At 41.2% G+C, this 14050-nt stretch overlaps 1 pseudogene; it reads right to left on the bottom strand.

The window, feature by feature from the left end:
- Window positions 1-7384: 7384 nt before the first annotated feature.
- Window positions 7385-8330, bottom strand: LOC139005022 (large ribosomal subunit protein uL10 pseudogene; annotated as a pseudogene).
- Between the last annotated feature and the right edge of the window lie 5720 nt (window positions 8331-14050).

Raw genomic sequence — 14050 nt, 5'->3', positions numbered from 1 at the left:
GCAATGGCGTGAGCTCACTCTGCCTGCACAAGCTTCCTCGGCACACCAGGAAGTGGCATCGCCCGCCTGAGCTGACCCCCTAGAGCCACTACATAGTACCCTGATCTTCCCTACTATTGGTTGCCCTATGGATGTTGTAAACTTCTGATTGGTCTGGAATGTTATATATACTGCTGCACTCACACAATAAAGTTGGATCTGCGTCACTGAACCGGTCCCCGGAGTCGGGCATGCTTTGTTAGGACTCCGTTCGGCCTCACCCCCGCGGGACCCCATGCTTCAAGAAAGAAGACACAAAATAATGAAAAGATATCCCATGTTCATGAATGGTAAGACTTAATATTGTTAATATATCCATAGTACTTTCAATGCATCTCTTATAAATATTCAATTGCCACTTTCTAGAGAAACTAAGAAATAATTATAAAATTAATATTGAACCTCAAAACATCCCCAATAACCAAAGCAATCCAGAAAAAGAACAAAGCTAAGGGCATCATACTTCCTTATTACCAAATATATTACAAAGCTACAGTAATCAAAACAGTATGGTACTGGCATAAAAGCAAACATATTAAAAAATAGAACAGAATAAAGGCCCCAGAATACACCTACTGATTTTCAAAAAATGTGTCAAGAATACGCAATGAGGAAAATATAGTTTCTTCAACAAATAGTGTTGGACAACTGGATATCCACTTAAAAGAATGATATTGGACCCTTATCTTATATTGTACAAAAAAATAAAGTAAAAATAGATGAAATATCTAAAGTTGAGACTTGTAACTGTAAACATTTAAGAAGAAAACATAGGATAAAAACTTCATGACATTGGTCTCAGCAATAATTTCTTGGATGTGACACTATAAGCAACAAAACTATAAGCAACAAAAGCAAAATTTGACAACTGGGGCTAAATCAAATTAAGACAGCTTCTACAAAACATAAGAAAGAATCAACAGAGCTAAAAATAAAACAATGAGGTACCATCTCATACCTGTCAGAATGGCTATCATCAACAAATCAACAAACAACAAGTGCTGAGGAGGATGTGGAGAAAAAGGAACCCTCTTGCACTGCTGGTGGGAATGCAAGACTGGTGCAGCCACTGTAGAAAACAGTATGGAGTTTACTCAAAAAATAAAAAATGGAACTTCCATTTGATCCAGTAATCCCACTTCTAGGAATATATCCCAAGAAATCAGAAACACCAATCAGAAAGGATATATGCACCCCTATGTTCATAGCAGCACAATTCACCATAGCTAAGATCTGGAAACAGCCTAAGTGCCCATCAGCAGATGAGTGGATTCAGAAAAGAGTGGTACATCTACACAATGGAAGACTATGATACTGTAAAAAAGAAGGAATTCTTACCATTTACAACAGCATGGATGGACCTGGAGAGCATTATGTTAAGTGAAATAAGCCAGTCAGAGAAAGATAAATATCACATGATCTCACTCATTTGTGGAATATAATGAACAACATAAACTGATGAACAAAAATTGAACCAGAATCATAGAAGCATGAAACAGACTGTCCAACCTATGAGGGAAGGCAGAGGGTGAGGGGGTAAGAAATCAAGCAAAGGATTTATATGCATGCATATGAGCATAACTAATGGACATAGATTGGGGAGGGAGGACATGTGTTGGGGAGTGAGGGTGGCAGGGAGAGATCAATGAGGGAAAAAAGAGACTTATATAATAGTTTAAACAATAAATAATTTAAATTAAGAAAAAAAGAAAGAGTCATGCATGTGGGCAAAGAAATTTAATAGATATTTCTCCAAGTAAGACATACAAATGTCCAACAGGTACATAAAAATATACTCAACTTCATAATCATGTAAAAAATACAAATCAAAACCACAATATTATATCACCTCATACCTGTTAGAATACTATTATCCAAAATAAAATAAAAATTGTTGGCAAGGATGTGAAGAAATTGGAACCCATGTACAATGTTGGTGTAAATGTAAATTGGTACAGCCATTATGGGAATCAGAATAGAGTTTCCTCAATAAACTAAAAATAAAACTATAATGTGATCCAGCAATTCCACTTCTGGATATATATCCAAAAGAATTGAAATCCAGATCTTAAAGAGGTAACTGCAGTCCCATATTTATTGCAGCATTATTCACAACTAGAGGCCCAGTGAACAAAACTGTGCACAGTGGGGGGTGTCCCTCAGCCCAGCCTGCACCCTTTTGCAATCCGGGACCCCTCAGGGAATGTCCAACTGCGGGTTTAGGCCCAATTGCAGGGATCGGGCCTAAACCGGCAGTCGGACATCCTTCTCACAATCCGTTACTGCTGGCTCCTAACCGCTGGCCTGCCTGCCTGATCACCTCTAACTGCCTCTGCCTGCCTGCCTCATTGTCCCTAACCCATCTGCCTGCCTGCCTCATCGCCCCTAACCACTTGCATGTCTCCCTGATCACCCCTAACCCATCTGCCTGCCTGCCTGATTGCCACTACCCACTCGCCTGCCTGTCTGATCACCCATAACCCATCTGCCTGCCTGCCTCATCACCCCAACCACCTCTGCCTGCTGGCCTGATTGCCCCTAACTGTTTGCCTTCCTACCTGATCACCCTAACCACTCGCCTGCCTGCCTGATCGCCTTTAACCCATCTGCCTGCCTGTCTGATAGCCCCTAACCACCTCTGCCTGCCTGTCTGATCATCCCTAACCACTCACCTGCCTCCCTGATTACCCCTAACCCATCTGCCTGCCTGCCTCATCACCCCTAACCACCTCTGCCTGCCTGCCTCATCGCCCCTAACTGCTCACCTGCCTCATTGCCCTAACCATTTGCCTGCCTGCCTGATCTTCCCTGACCACTCGCCTGCCTGCCTGATTGCCCCTAACCCATCTGCCTGCCGGCCTCATCACCTCTAACCACCTCTGCTTGCCTGCCTCATCGCTCCTAACTGCTCGCCTGCCTCATTGCCCTAACCATTTGCCTGCCTGCCTGATCTTCCCTGACCACTCGCCTGCCTGCCTGATCGCCCCTAACCCATCTGCCTGCCTGCCTCATCACCTCTAACCACCTCTGCTTGCCTGCCTCATCGCTCCTAACTGCTCGCCTGCCTCATTGCCCTAACCATTTGCCTGCCTGTCTGATCTTCCCTAACCACTCGCCTGCCTGCCTGATCACCCCTAACCACTTGCCTGCCTGTCTGATAGCCCCTAACTGTCTCTGCCTGCCTGCCTCATCGCCACTAACCACTCACATGTCTCCCTGATCACCCCTAACCCATCTGCCTGCCTGCCTCATCGCCCCTAACCACCTCTGCCTGCCTATTTGATTGCCCTTAACTGCTTGCCTGACTGCCTGATTGCCCCTAACCACCTGTGCCTCGGCCCCCACAGCCACAGCTTTGTCTGGAAGGATGTCCCAAAGGTCATTTGGATGACCATTCTAATTATCATAGTATGCTTTTATTATTATAGATAGGTGTGACATGGTAACAACTGAAATGTCCATAGACAGATGAAGAGATAAGAAATGTGGCATAAAATGCAATATTACACATCCTTAAAAAGGAAATAATGCATATGCAACAACATGGATGAACCTGGAAGACATTATGTTAAGTGAGATTAATCAAGACTTAGAAGGACAAATACTGTATCATTCCACCTTTATGAGTTTCCTAAAAGAGTCAAACTCATAGAAACAGAGAGTAAAATGGTTGTTGCTAGGTGTTGGGAGAGGGAAAACGGGATTGATGTTCAACAGGTATAAATTTGTTATGGAAGATAAGTCCTAGAATTCTGCTGTACAACATTGTGTCTGTAATTAAAAATGTATTACGCATTTATAATTTTGTTAAGAAGATATATCCTAAATAAGTGTTTTTGCTAAAATTAAAAAAAGTTAAATGCTAGTAAAATTAAATACAATTGAAGAAAAAAGTTTAAAAATGAAGAGATAAGTATGGGAGAATAAATGTTCATTAAATTACAGAGATAATATATGATTAAGCAAAGGTTCCTCTGAGTAAAGAAAATCTGTGCTTAAATTCACAGTTATGGTTAGTTAGAGCTATTTTCTAGTAAATAGTCCCTAGGCTGCTCCTGATTTGGCTTGTGTCCTCGTGTAATATGAGCTTTTAAGACTGAAAAGGAAACTGACTTTAATTAACAATGACAATATGGCCATACATATATTCTTTTTTTCTCTTTAAAGCCCACTAAAGGGAAGGTAAAGTTGAAGACATTAATTCCCATAGAAAAATAGGAATATAAAATAGAGTAAATAAGTAATTACAAAAAGTTTTAGATGAGAGAAGATGGATGCAGTAATGTAAATGACTAAATATGAAATAATTAGCCTCTTAGAGCCATGAAAAGGCTAAAACTTGTCACAGAAAAAGGCTGCTGATGGTTCCAATGTCATGTAAAAGTTTATGTGAGGAAGAATAAGACTTTCCTTTTCCATTTAAAAAAATTTATCTTTATTGTTGGAAGTATTACAGACATTCCCGCCCCCCACATTGACTCCTCCTAGCCCACACTTGCTCCCCACCCCAGATCTTCACCACACTTTTGTCTGGTTGATCTCTTCCCACCCATCCACACCCCCTTCCCCTCTGAGATTGGAGAGTCTGTTCCATGTTTCTATACCACATCAGTTTATTTTGTTCTTTAGATTCCACAAATGAGTGAGATATATACTTGTCTTTCTCTTACTTGGCTTATTTCACTTAGCATAATACTCTCTAGATCCCGCCATGCTGTCTTAAAGGATAAGAGATCCTTGTTTTTTACTGCTGCATAGTATTCCATGGTATAGATGTACCACAAGTTTTTTGTTTTTGTTTTTAATCCATTCATCTACTGATGGGTACTTGGGCGGTTTCCAGATCTTAGCTATTATAAATTGCACTGCTCTGAACATAGGGGTGCACACATTCTTTCTGATTGGTGTTTCTGGTTTCTTGTATTCCTAGAAGTGGGATCACTGTGTCAAATGGCAGATCCATATTTAATTTTTTGAAGAAAATATATACTGTTATCCATAGTGGCTGCACCAGTCTGCATTCCCACCAGCAGTGCATGAGGGTTCCTTTTTCTCCACATCTTCACCAGCACTTGTAATTGGTTGATTTGTTGATGGTAACCATTCTGACATGTTTGAGGTGATTACCTCATTGTTATTTTAACTTACATCTCTCTGATGATTAGTGACTTTGAGTATTTTTTCATATGTCTCTAGGCTATTTGCATGTTCACTTTGTATATCTACACTTCTCTTTTTAAAAAAATATTTTTATTGATTTCAGAGACGAAGGGAGAGGGAGAGAGAGATAGAAACATCAATGATGAGAGAATCATTGATTGGCTGCCTCCTGCATGCCCCACACTGGGGATCTAGCCTGCAACCTGGTCATGTGCCCCAACCAGAAATTGTATCCTGACCTCCTGGTTCATAGATCAATGCTCAACCCTTGAGCTGCGCAAGCAGTGCTACACTTTTCTTATACTGAATGACAAATGCCAAGAGATTGGCCTCCAGTGTGACAGCTAGAATCACAAAATAAGGAATACAAGTGTACTTGGTGGTATTTGGTGGTTGCTTGTCAAAGAACTTCCATCACACTTATCACCATGTCCTGAAAGTAACTGGGATTTTCCTCTAACTGCAGACTTCATTCAATTTTTTTAAATACCTGTTTAAATATGTTTTTATTGATATTATTTAGAGAGAGAGAGTGAGAGAGAGAGACATCAATGTGAGAGATAAGCATCAATTGGTAGTCTCCTTTTCCCACCCACAACCTGGGCATGTGTCCTGACCCAGAATCAAATCAGTGACCTTAAAATTCAGGGGAGGACACTCAACCAACTGAGCCACACAGGTCAGGGCTTAAATAAAACTTAATTTGACTTTTATATATGAAGTAAATTAAATGTCAACAAATATCACCAGTATTTCAGAATAGTCTCTAACAAGAGAAAAATAAGAAAACAGCTATGACAACAAAACAAACATGCAGGCAACAGAGACTTTTAAGTAAGAAATAGAGCATTTTGCTCGGTATTGTGTAGGATTTTTCTAGTAATACCTAGCGGCCCAGTGCACAAAATTTGTGCACAGGGGCGGGTGTGTCCCTCAACCTGGCCTGCACCCTCACCAATTTGGGACCCCCTCGGGGGATGTCTGACTGCTGGTTTAAGCCCGATCCCTGAACTGGAAGTCAGACATCCCTCTCATAATCCTGGACTGCTGGCCTCTAACCACTCACCCGCCTGCCTGCCTGCTTGATTGCCCCTAACCACTTCTGCCTGACAGCCTGATTGTGCCCTAACTGCTCCCCTGCAGGCCTGATTGATGCCTATCTTCTCCCCTGACAGCCTGATAGCCCCCAACTCCCCTCCCCTGCTGGCCTGATTGCCCCCAAGGCTTTTATTAGTATAGATATGACCCTTCACAGAAAATTTCTCTAACTCTGCTTTACAATAAGGGTGTGACGATTGAATCATTGGGGCCAGACACCAAGATTTCCTTTCTTTGAATAGTGGAGGGAATAATTATCTTGTCTTTAAGTTGCCCTGAACATCAAGTGAGATAATGACTTAGAAAAGTATAAAAGCACCATATAAAGACAACTGTCTTTTTCATATACTGAAAAGACAATAAAGTGGTAAAATGAAAAACACTATTTATATTCTCCCCCTTCCTTCCTTTATAGCCTATATTTAAACTTTGAAATTTATTAAAATTTCACTCCTATTTTTATTTCTTTACATTCAATATTATTTTGTATTAGTTTCAAGTTTTATATTAGTTACAGAATAGTGGTTAGACAGTCATATACTTTACAAAGTGTTCCCCAATATTTCCAGTACCCACCTGGCATCATACCATCATAACAACACTATTGACTATATTCCCTATTTAAGTGACCATAGGTTTACAGCAGTGGTTCCCAAACTTATTTGGCCTACCGCCCCCTTTCCAGAAAAAATATTACTCAGTTCCTGGAAATTAATTTTTTTTAATTTTAATAGCAGTTACTCATCGTCCCCAAATGCACCTGTGGCCATTACTGCCACCCTGGATTGCTGCAGTGCCCACCGGGGGGCGGTAGCGCCCACTTTGGGAATCACTGGTTTACAGGTTCCTTCCAATCTTCCTTTTGTGTTGCTCACCCTTCCTTTTCTTTCTCACTTCTTCCCTCATTTTCTTTTCTATTCTTTTTCTTCTCTTTTCTTTTCTCTTCTCTTCTCTTCTCTTCTCTTCTCTTCTCTTCTCTCCTTTCCTTGTCTTGTCTTGTCTTGTCTTTTTTTTTTTTTTGAGAGAAGTAAGCCTTTATTTCCTTGTTTCTCAAATAGAGCTGACTGAGCTGGTTACTTTTTGGCAATTAATCAAAGAGACCAAATCCCATCCATATCCTCGTCCAACTCCTCCGACTCTTCCTTTGCTTCAACCTTGGCTGAGGCTGCAAAGGAGCAGCAGTGGTGGTGGCGTCCACAGGGGTAGCAGCCTCAGGGCAGCAGATGGATTAGCCAAGAAGGCCTTGACCTTTTCAGCAAGTGGGAAGGTGTAATCAGTCTCCACAGACAAAGTCAGAACTTGCTTGTACCCATTGATGATAGAATGGGGTACTGACGCAACAGTTGGGTAACCAATCTGAAGGCATACGCTGGCAACATTGCGGACACCCTCTAGGAAGTTGGAATGCAGTTTCCTCTGTGATGTCAAGCACTTCTGGGTTGTAGATGCTGCCATTGTCAAACACCTGCTGGATGGTCAGCCCAAAGGAGAAGGGGGAGATGTTCAGCATGTTCAGCAGATGGCTTCGCTGGCTCCCACTTTGGCTCCAGTCTTAATCAGGTGTACATCACTCAGGATTTCAGTGGTGCCCCTGGAGATTTTAGTGGTGATGCCTAAAGCCTGGAAGAAGGTCTTCTCTGGCCCCAGACCAGTGCTCTGGGCTGGCACAGTGACTTCACATGGGGCAATGGCACCAGCACGGGCAGCAGCTGGCACCTTATTGGCCAGCAGCAGGTCCCTGATCTCAGTGAGGCCCTCCTTGTTGAACACAAAGCCCACATTCCCCCAGATATGGGCAGCAGCTTCTCCAGAGCCGAGTTGTTTTCCAGGTGTCCTCGGATGGCCTTGTGCATCATGGTGTTCTTGCTCATCAGCACCGCAGCCTTCCCGGAGAGGGACATGCGGATCTGCTGCCTCTGCTGGGAGCCCACATTGTCTGCTCCCACAATGAGGCATTTTGGCTAATCATCCAGAAGTTGGATGATCTTAAGGAAGTAGTTGGACTTCCAGGTCGCCCTGTCTTCCCTGGGCATCATGGCGGTGCATCAGGGATTGCCACGCAGGGTTTAAAGACCATGTCACCGCCACAAGGACGCCTGGTGAGAGGAAGCCCTCCTTTTCTTTATATAGTATCTCAATTGGCCCTCAAAGGTCAGCGAAGGCACTGGGACACACTTAATCCATTTTACAGACTAGGAAACCGAGGCCAATTCCAGTTGGCTGCGGAACTGGACGCAGAGCACAGGGAGCCATCACAGCCATGCTCTCTGCCCCTCCTAAGGGGCAGCTGCGGGGCAAACAGAGCAAACCTCCCCGTGAGGCTTCCAATCCTCATTCTCAAGCACTTCTTCATCTTCATCATGGATGCTCCACATTCTTTCCTCTCCCTTGCCCCTGCCCCATTCTTTACTGCCCCCCCTTCTCCAGAGCTTGTGGTAGGCTTCGCACTCACCATGCAGGCGTGTGCCGTGGAGGGGCAAGGTGGCGCGGGCTCTCTTTTGGGCCAAGGTGGGAGCAGAAGTCACTGCCTGTCAAGTGCACAGGCCACCGGGGCGAGGCTGGGTTAGTGCCAGGCGCTTCTCCTAACCAGTCCGGTACCTGGCAGCGTGGTGCACCTCCAGCTGCTAGGTCTCCACCCTCACCTGGATCACCTCCTTTCTTCCACATTTGCCCTTGTCCATCCCTGGCTCCTGCAGTGCTTGTGCTCCAGGCCCAAAAAAAAGGACCAAGGCCAAGAAGGACAAAGCCGAAAGGAAGTGAGTCTTGAACCCCCACATCCCATTATCTGGATTTCCTCCTGCGCCTGCTCTCTGTTTCATGTCTTGAACGGGGACCCTGTGACCCAGCCACATGGCCTCTGGCCAGCCTGGTAGAATCGGTCTCTGAAGCTGTGGATCTGTGGCCGGAGGCCCGGCCTGGGTCTCAGCAACCCCATGCCTGCTGGAGAGGGCTGTTGGAGGAGGACCAGAGCCCATCGGTCATTAGCTCCCCAATTCCAGAGGAGGTACCACAGGCTCCTGTCCCCCTGCAGCTGTGGCCCTACCCACATCCCCTCTGCCTGATAAGTGGCCGTGACCTACAAAGTCCCGTTAATTAGCATATTACTCTATTATAGATAATGCAAACACATACTAATAATTTAATTAAAATTGAAACACAATTACCCACTAAATGCAGGGACAAGTAAATGAGGATTTGGCCTGGTGCACGAAACTCATGCGGGGGGTGGGGAGGTGGGGGGGTGTTCCTCTGTCGGCCTGTGCCTTCTTGCAGTCCGGGCCCCCTCCGGTAAACCCACCTGCTGGCTTAGGCCTGCTCCCAGCTGAGCACTGACCACCAGGGGACAGCTCCTGTGTTAAGCATCTGCCCTCTGGTGGTCAGTGCACATCATAGCAACCGGTCATTCTGCCCGTTCTGCTGTAATGGTTGCTTAGGCTTTTATTATGTTGGTAATTAATAAGTTCTAAAATGTCTATATTAAAAATAAAAAAATAGAAGTACATTATTTAGAGACATGGAGGCATAACCCACAAGAAATCAGTAAAAAATGGAAAATTTTATTTACTAGGGGGACACTTGTTATTATTTTAATGTTTATTAATAACTTTTAGTAACATTTATTAATTAAGGTATGCTAATTCATCATATTGAAAATATAACCTTTTTCTAATAGCAAATTCAATAAATTGAGTTACCTATTATATGACTTGCACTGTAGTAAATAAAATGAAATAGAATTTGTTATTGATGTTTATCAATAAAAATGACATTACCAAACTCTAAAAGGTTATAACTGTTCTCATGCAGCTCTTTATTCTGGAAGATCATACTGATTAAACTTCAGATTTTGCCTTTTGGTGGTAGCATGGGGTAGGGAGGAGGAGAAAAAAAGAGATTACTTTAATGGATGTTCATCTTTTGTCAAAATTGAGTAGCTCATCCTGTTATGAAAGCATCATTAATATTATTAACATAGTTCTAAGGGACCTTTGCAGAAGTATTCCGTACAATTAATGAGCTGTCATGAAAGTGTAATAAAGTTTAAAAAGTCACAAACTGAAGATGAGAACTTTTATCTGCCTGAATAAAATGTCAAAGATCAGAGAAGCTGTTAACTTCCTTGTGTGCCTCTGATTCAGTCAAGGTTTTATCTTTAATATTTTCTTATTTATCTCTTGCTCAGCATTTTTTCAGGTAGAAAAATTACGCAGAAATAATTATTTCAGAAAATAGTTGTTTCATTTTCATTTTGTTCAAGGCATAAGAAATAGGTAGTACCAGTGATTCTACTGAGCAAAATTATGACATACTAGAGATCCAGTGCACGAATCCGTGCACTCATGGGATCCCTTGGCCTGGCCAGGGATTGGGGCTAATCAGAGCTGGCTGGCCAGGGGGAGGGACCATGGGAGGTTGGCCAGCCGTGGGTGGTTGGCTGTGGGAGTGCACTGACCACCAGGGGTTAGCTCCTGCGTTAAGCATCTGCTCCCTGGTGGTCAGTGTGTGTCATAGCTACTGGCCAGACGTCCAGTCGCCCAGTTGTCTGGTCGTAATGGTTGCTTAGGCTTTTATATCTAGAGCCACATGGTGGGCTTGTGCAGGTCACAGGACAAGCAAGAAACAGTAGTGCAAGGGGCAAGAGAAGGAAAATTTCTTTGTCTGAGGGAGTTTACCCTTTCAAGATTTTGCATGGCTCCACCCCTAGCCAATTATCTTTGTCTCCAGGTTAGACTGACAGGCAAGCACATTCACTCTGTCACCTGGACTTCACTGTGAATGTGTCCATCTCCCTTCCCCCAGTGATTTGCAGGGTATGGACCAGTGGTTCCCTGTGGAATGTGAAATTGCAACTTCCTGATGAAGCTGCCCAAATGACCATGCTTATAATGTCTGGCCTTCCCTTTGTTTTCTTCCTACTATTAATAACTCGCTAATTACAATGGTAACGATACCAGTGCATTATTTGTCATGCTGAAATGAATGTATGTAGAGGTGTTGCAAATTCAGGCAAAGCAATATTTGTCTATAGGAACTAACTCTGGACAAAAGAATAGCTTTCCAGCCTTGAAGAGAATCTCAGTTTTCTTGAAGTTCATTTTAAGAGAAGATCATCATTTTTTTGCATAATGTCTTTGCCCTAAAAAAAATGCACCCAATCTATCTGTGGACCCTCTCAGGTTGAGCTATTTGTTAAACTCCCATTTGAATGTAACTTTAATAGTTAAATTATAAAAAAAAAAACTAAAGAGATGAATCTTTTTATTGATTATGCTCTCTCTTCTTACGTTTGTCTCTGATGAAATATAGATTAAATAGATTCAATTATTGAAATGATGGTTTCCAAAAAGTTTGAATAGAGTTGTTTGGACCCTCTTAAATATTCCATGGTAATTCTTTCAATCATTTATCTGTGAAATAATTTTTTAAGGTAGAAAAATTAAGCAGAAATAATTATTTCAGAAAATAGTTGTTTCATTTTTATTTTGTTCAAGGCATAAGAAATAGATAGGTAGTACCAGTGATTCTGCTGAGCAAAATTATGACATACTAGAGATCCAGTGCATGAAGAATTCTAGTTTATCAATATGCACTTCAAGACTAATGTCCAACTGAATAATCCTATTTCAACTAATTTGAGAATCACCATAGAGTGTGCTAGGTATAGTCCAACTTTTAACACTTAGTGACACATATGTATTTCAACAATTAGATGCTTTATGTTGGATATTTAGCAAAATTAATCTCTAAAATTTTGATAAAAAACTTTAATTGAAAATTTTAAACTTTTCTTTTTCATAGTGTAACACTGTGTTATGTGATTTTAGCTTCTGTCTTATTGTATTTTCTCAATAGTCTTAAAACTTCTTTAAAATGGTTGACATTTATTTTCACTGGTAAGTATTTTCAGGCTCTGCCTCTGAATGGACATGAGAATATAAACACTCTGCAATAATGGTAGGGTTGTGATGTTGGTGCCGGTGGTGATAATGGTGGTGATAATAGATACTGTTTTTCTGATGTTCTCTTTTAAGCTAGATGTTGAGCTCCGAGTTAGTGGTGGTAAATTCTACTACGTATTTGCATATATTCATTCTTTAATTAAATAAACATTAATTACTACATGGCTGGTGTGGCTAAGTGGTTGAGCATCACCTAGAACCAGGAGGTTATGGCACATGCCTGGGTTGCGGGCTCAATCCCTAGTGGGGGCGGGGGGGCATGCAGGACATAGCCTATCAATGATGCTTTCTCATCATTGATGTTTCTATCTCTCTCTCCCTTTCTGAAAACAATAAAAATATATTTTTAAATAAAAATAAAGAGATAGCTTAGCTAATTAATTACTAAAGATAAAAACAGGGAAACAGAAGCAGGTCTAATAATGTCATATGTCTTATAATGTGTATCTTTTCTTTCACCTCTCATTGGGGGGAAAAATCAGTACTTAAAAGTTTGATTTTAACAGTCAGAATCTCTTGTCCCTCATGAATCATGTAAAACTCCTAGATAATAGTGAAGGCAGAACAGCACCTATTAATTTTTCAGGAGGTAATTTTATGTCTTTTACATGATAAGTAGAAATGAATTTTTATGTTAATGCAGGTGTTGCCTTACAAGAGGTTTTATAAGTTGTTGAAATAACTTTTATATGATTTATGGTGTTAATATATTTTGGCCTTAATGTAGCTTTGAATGAACAGGAGCATAAACCTTAAATGAAAATATATTTAATCTGCATTAAATTATATGTTTTAAATGATCTTCCAAATAATACTTATATTTTCTTATAGTTTATATTGCCTTCAGTAATGTTGTTTTAATCAAATTAAGACTCTTATAGCCCTCTGTAGTAATACAATTTGAATTGCTTTAGCAAAAATGACACTTCAGATAGGAAACATGGTATAAACAGATCACCCCCATTTAAGTACTTATTCAAGAATTTATGTAAATTATCTCAATACTTACTTATTAAAATAGTAAACCAATGTCATTCGTGAAATTAATATTATAGTTTCAATCACTAATACATAAACCTAAAAACATTTCATTTGTAATTTTACTGAGACAAATTTCATTTGCCTATGTGTAGAAAAACCACTTGTCTTAACTGCAACTGATTCTTACATATTATATTAGTTTCTACTGTTTTCATAACACAGTTTTTTCTTTTTTTTAAATTTTATTTTATTGTTTAAAGTATTACATACAGTATTACATCTGTCTCCTTTTAACCCCATTGACCTCCCCCCACCCTGCCCACCCCCTGGCACATGCCCTCACCCCCTAGTGTCTGTGTCCATTGGTTATGCTTATATGCATGCATACAAGTCCTTTGGTTGATCTCTTATCAGCCCCCACCCCTCCCCTGCCTTCCCACTGAAGTTTGACAGTTTGTTCAGTGCTTCTTGGTCTCTGTATCTTTTTCATCAGTTTAGAATGTTCATTATATTTCACAAATGAGTGAAATCATGTGATATTTATCTGTCTCTGGCTTATTTCTCTTAGCATAATGCTCTCCTAGTTCATTCATGCTGTTGGAAATGGTAAGAGTTCTTTCTTTTTATAGCAGTGTAGTATTCCATTGTGTAGATGTACCACTGTTTTTTAATCCACTCATCTGCTGATGGGCACTTAGGTTGTTTCCAAATCTTAGCTATTTTAAATTGTTCTGCTATGAACATAGGGGTGCATATGTCCTTACTGATTGGTGTTTCTGTTTTCTTGGGATATATTCCCAGAAGTGCGATTA

The sequence above is a fragment of the Myotis yumanensis genome, unplaced genomic scaffold (genome assembly GCF_028538775.1).
Source record: "Myotis yumanensis isolate MYYU_CA2020_CCGP unplaced genomic scaffold, mMyoYum1.0.hap1 SCAF_3, whole genome shotgun sequence".
Taxonomy (NCBI): Eukaryota; Metazoa; Chordata; class Mammalia; order Chiroptera; family Vespertilionidae; genus Myotis; species Myotis yumanensis.
The sequence above is the reverse complement of the archived record's forward strand: the minus strand, read 5'-3'. Positions and strand labels throughout refer to the sequence as shown.